The sequence below is a fragment of the Perognathus longimembris genome, chromosome 3, assembly GCF_023159225.1.
Source record: "Perognathus longimembris pacificus isolate PPM17 chromosome 3, ASM2315922v1, whole genome shotgun sequence".
NCBI lineage: Eukaryota > Metazoa > Chordata > Mammalia > Rodentia > Heteromyidae > Perognathus > Perognathus longimembris.
In genome coordinates, this window is record NC_063163.1 from 89,880,901 (window position 1) to 89,886,881 (window position 5,981).

Consider the following 5,981-nt stretch of genomic DNA (forward strand, 5'->3'; position numbering starts at 1 on the left):
TTTCAAAGGGAAAGGGGAGTAAAACATAAGAAAATCCATCAACCAGCCTCCCACCCATCAGAGGACCTAGACCTGACACCCGATACCACAGACAAGAAAATGCATCTGTGATAACTTCGTTCATGTAGAGAGGGAGCCCCAGAGGGACCTTCCATAGACAACAACACCAGGAGAACAGTTAAGTGACTTTTAATAAGGTATCTGCTTCCTCAAGCGATGATTTCCAGCACAGTTTAGAAGTGGTATGAGTCCCTCAAGAACTCCACCTGCCTTCTTCCCCTGCCCCTCTCCCATCCTTCCTTGTTGCCTTCCTCCACAGCCTTCCTTCCGTGACTCCAGCTGCGGGAGCTCAGACCTACTTAAGCACCAACTTTAAAACAGGAAATTTAAAGTGGACACCTGTAGCTCACACCTAGAATCCTAGCTACTCAAGAGGCTGAGATCTGAGGATCATGGCTCAAAGGCAGCCCAGGCAGGCAAATCTCAAAGACTCCAATGAACCACCAGAAGTGGAGATGCAGCTCAAGTGGTAGAGCCTTGAGTGAAAAAGCAAAGCGAGAGTGTGAGGCACTGAGTTCAAGCCTTCATTCTGGCACACAAGGTTTCTGGTGCAAAGTGGTCAACTTTGGCCATGCTGGGTCCGTACTTTCCTATGGTCTTCATTAGTGGTAACGGTCCTCAGAGAGGTTAGACAACAGAGGTACAGTCACACAGTCAACCCACTGGCACTGTCCTGGGACAGCTCTCGAGACCACCAGGCCTAGATGGGCAGTGTCCAGAAAAGAGGAGGACCCTGTCTACCCTCTGAAGGAGTCCTGCCTGCCATGCTCATGGCACCTGCTTTCTCTCATCTAGGACTGGGACTTTTGGAGACCTCTTTCCCTTTTTACCACAGCAAACAGGAAACTGCGGATGAAGAATGTTACTCGTCTTACTCCCCAGCAAGCACTAAACACGGCTATGCCTGACCTGTAGTGCTGACGCCTGCGTTCCTTGGCTAGTTGAAAGTGGATCTCAGTGCTGTGGATGGGGGCAACATTTGGATCAAGACTCCTTCACTCAGGGACCAGATTTCCTCGCCAGTGTTTTATCACTGGCATCGCTGGCTGCAGAGCTGAACCAGACACAATCAGGAGCAAGGCCTGTGCCACACAGTGACCTTGATGTTGCCTTCCACCTAAGAGACACCTGCTGGCTCTTTCTGAGGTCACAGCAGGGAGGATGGCTTTGTGCAAACCAGGCTTTCTCACTGCTGTATTCAGAGGCCCAGTACAGGCCCCAGGATGGTCTTTGTTTGTTTGTTTATTTGTTTGCTTTGTTTAATTCCAGGGGGCCCGGGCAGGGTGGCACATGCCTGTAATCTCAGCTACTTGGAGCACTTAACTATAAATGAGAACATAAATTATGTATGATCTTGACATATTTTGCTCGAGGGATGTAAGAAACACTTGAATCTTGTCCTGCCATATATGCTTTTCCAAAATATGGTCTTGAAACAAATATATAGTCGAGAGCAGGCCGTGACACTGTGTGTATCTGGTCCCTACACTGTGTCCTAGCTCTGGAGACCACAGTCAGACAGTGTCTGTGCCAGTGCCTGTCTGACCCCGACCTGTGCCCACTGAGGATAGGGCAGGTAGCAGGGCCACCTGGCAAGTGACTAGGCCAGGCTTGATCCTCTCTCTCTCCAGAAATCTCAGCCCCTGTGTGGAGCCAAAGGCTTCCACTGACATCTAGATATAAATGGTCTAAGATGCTGAAGGTTGCCTAACACACTAAGGAAATGAGACAGAGAGAGAGAGAGAGAGAGAGAGAGAGAGAGAGAGAGAGAGAGAGAGAGAGAGAGAGAGCTCCCAGGGCAGGCCTTACATCGGCTCTGCTCTCCTCTCTGTAGCTCAGCATCTGCTAGTAGAACCTGTCCAGTGAGAGCCTCTGGACCATCTTCCTAACAGGGCTGAAGTGGTGGAATGTACCACCCTTCACCCCAGGCCTGGAGTGGTGGAATGTACTACCCTTCACCCCAGGCCTGGATGCCCCAGGTGGACACCCCAGCTGGAAGGAGAGAGACCCCACACAGAGTGGGGGGGGGGGGAACTTGGGGGGGGGTTGTCAAGAAGCAAAGCAGCCTGAACATGTGATAGGAGTTGGGAAAATGAAGGGAAAGGCCAGAGACAAGAATGGCAGCTCTTCATGTGTATGTCAGAACTCTCTTCCCTCTAGGACTGCTGGGATTCATGGTGAATCCCAGGTCTGGCAGGGAAATGGGAATGCATACCTCCTACCAGCCACCCATCCCCTGGCCTCAGCAGCAGAGCCTACATGGGGGGCTTCCCACTGTCCCAGATGACCTTTGGTTGACAAATGATCATCGGCATGGTGGTTGAGCCTCTGGGGCTTCTTGCACTTCATGATCTCCAGGGACCGTAAACACACAGGCATTCTTGTGAGGACAGAGAATTTGTGCTGTGGCATTAACATAACACATGCACATCTGCTGGGGGGGGATAGTAAAAGTCTTAAAATCTAAAAATAAGATCTAGCTAGAGAGGTAGCTATTCAAGAGCTCACTGCCGTGCAGCAGGTTGTGATAATGGTGTTTTTATGACTTTGACCTTGGAAGGATTTCTGTGTAAAGTAGCTCGTGCACAAGCTGGTGGTGTGAACCAGCAGAGGGAAGGAGGCTATGAAGAGACCCTGAGACAGTTCCCCTGGCTGGTGAGACATAATCGTCATCAGATTCTGCTAGCAGCACTCATCACGAAGGACCACTGTGCAGGCCTCCATCCGAGACAACGCTTCTCAGAACCAGAAGCGGCCATGGAGAGAGCCTTGCCGGCAGGAGCCTCACGGTTGTCATGGTGACCCCGCAGCCCAGCAGGTGCCGCCCGCCTGTGCATTGGGCAAGAGGAGAGAGAAGAATCCCAATGCCGAGCAATGGGTGACATTCTGAACAGGGGTCACACTGGCTGTGTGGGCCTGAGCTTTGAGCCAGTCCATTGTTACACACAAGGCTTTCTGTTGTCTTCCTCTTAATCACATGCTAGCAGGCATATGATGTGAGACACAGTGGCTAGATCTCTATGAACAGCAGGGGGTGAGAGACCCACGTGGACAGTGTGTCTCCTTCTCCTTGAGGCTTGCCTGGGATAGACCCACAGACAGAGGACCAGGGCGATCCTCTGACAAATGGTGGAGTTTGGAGGCAGGAGCGCTCGGTGCTATGTGGGGACAGATGGCGTCCCTGCTGGCTCAGCTGGGCTTCTAAAGAGCTGGAGAAAAAGTCGTGGGGAAGGCTGGTGGCAGAGTTACCATCCAGTCAGAAATGCTCAGGTGAACCATGGGGTGACTGTGGGCAGTGATCACAACCCTACTACACCTGACAGGTCCAGGGAGGAGCAGAGACAGGGAAGGTGGGGAAGGGGGAGGAGCTGGGATCTTCCCAGAAGGTGGGACTCAGATGGGGGAGGAGCTGGGGAGGGAGAGACTGGGAGGAGGGTGGGGCCTGGAGGAGGGAGGAGTTGGAGCCTTGGAGGACTCAGTTGCTTTGGGGGATGCAGTCTCCCAAACAAGGCCCCCACTGCTCTCTGTCCCCTCTAGCCAAGCCTGTGGAAGCAAGCCTGATTGGGGTGCCAGGGTCCACAGACATGGCCAGGTCATAGGAAAGAGGGGAGAAGCAGCAGTGGTTGGGATGGGAAGCAAAGAGTCAAGAGCAAGTGCAAGCTGGGCCCAGGACAGTGCCAGGGCACCAGACATGGGGACCTGGCTGTCCTGTCAAGCTCCCGTGTCCTGACTGAAGTGCAGCAGTATCTCTGGTGCCATGGATGGCTCTGCCACCCCCATCCCCACCTCCGAGCCCATGGACTCCAGACACAGGGCCACGGCAGCCGTATCAAGTCAAGAGGAGGTTGCACTGGAGTACAATGCACCTGCTCCCACATGCCCAGAGGGCATCTAGATCAGACAGAGACCAACCCACAGCCACAAGGAGCTAGGAGACCCCCAGGCAGAGCACCTCTTGGAACCTTGGCAGAAACCCACCCCAAGTGACTTGGCCCCAAACTTCCAGCCCCAGGGCCAAGGCAAGAAGCAGCAGCATGAACCACTCTCTGTGACAGCCGTGGCCACCTTGAATCCCTCTGTACCCTTTGGGGATGCAGTCAGCGGGTCCACCCCTCGAGTGGCCACCCAGGGGGATGACCACGGAGGTTGATCACCACTAGAAACAGAGCCTCCTTCAGGCACTTGAAGCCTCAGATGGCAGCTTGCCTGCACAAGGTGGCAGGCTCAGAGCCCCGCCCCGAACTGAGCTGTGCACGAATGCCTCGCCCACAGGAACAGGTGGCCAGTGTCCTTCGAGGCCACCAACTGGGGAGCCATTTATTGAGAGGCAGTAGGTAGCAGCTGACACTCCCCTTGGAGAGTGATGGCATAATTCTCAGATTCTCCTGTACCTGGCCACCATTCCCAACACTCTGCCTCATCTGGGACAGCACCACTGACAGAACCCTTGTAGCTGGCTTCCAGCGGGTTGTTTAAGCCCCCAAGACTCAGTTTCCCCATCTGCAATGCCTTAGGGTTGCATACACACACGTGGTACAGATGGTGGACACAGCGCCATGGCTGTCTGGTGATGGCCATTCTGCTCACACTGCTGGGAGGCGCTGACAGCTCAAGTCCCCAGGAATGAGACAAAGGAGCACAGCAAAGCCAGCAGGCCCTCTGGCTGCCCTAGTGCTGTTTCCATCTGACCAAGTCCAGCCAGCCTTCCTGCATTGTCTCCGGAAGACTGAGAGCACAGCAACATCAACACCCCACAAAGTCAGAAAACAAACACTTCCACAGTTGTGATCCGTTTGGACATCTGGGATCATAATATTTTGCGATCACCAACAAATACACCTCTAGTCACTGCAAACAAACACAGCTGCCGGGTGGGGCAGCTCCTCCTCCCTGAGCTGGTGGGGCTGGTTTTTCTCCTCTGGTGACCATGACAGTCACAAGTCAGCGGCCAGCACCTGGGGTGCGTGAGCCAGGCCCAGTGCACATGCTCAGTGTGGCCAGCACACATGTTCAGTGTGGCACCTGAGGGCCCAGGAAGCCAAGTGGGTTGGGCAGGGCGAGGCCCAGGGCCGGGAAGGAGGCAGGGCTGAGCACTTGGTTGGGCAGGCAGCTTCTTTGGAAGAGCAGATCCTGAATGGAGCTGGTAAGCTGTCCGTGGCATTTGCATCACCACGGAAGGAAGGCACAGGCCTTCAGGGTCAGGGAGAGCCTGCTCAGCTCACATTCCCACCTAGCCCCAGCCTGTGGCTTTTCCTGCTGAAACCATGCCAATTCCACATTATTGCTAATGCACATTTCCCAAATAGCTTGTCACCTGGGTCAAGACACCACGATGGCCAAGCAGACCAGCACCTGCCCTTCTCCTCTTCACACTTCCAAGCTCTGGGGGTGGACTGGGTGGTACCTAGCTTCCATGAGGCCATGCGTGGTCTGCTCAGAGCCAGGAAGTACAGGGTGGGGGCTGAGGTTGCCACCCCAGAGGCCACCCCACCTTTGGGTGGCAGACCACCACGGAGGGTATATGCCAACCACAGAATAGCCAGATGGTCTGAGCAAGTTGCTTTCAGCTCCAGGCCTCTGGTTTTCAATACCACCTCTGGGCTGCTCCCTCGTGTCTGGTACAATCTGAACCTATGCCTCTGACAGATGCACTGGTGTGGCTGGGCATGGCTGAGCTGACCACTGGGCATGGATGAGCCAGTTGCTGAGCTGACCACTGGACACATCTAAGCTGACCACGACTGGGCATGGATGAGCTGACTGCTGGGCATATCTGGGTGCCCCTTGCCTTCTGGGAACAAAGGCAGGAACTTTGAGACCATGCATGCTGCACACACACACAAACTGTCTGTTGAACCCTGTTATCTGGTCTGATCCTGAGTAAGAAGACTTTCACAAACCCCATGGTTTGTGAGGACCGC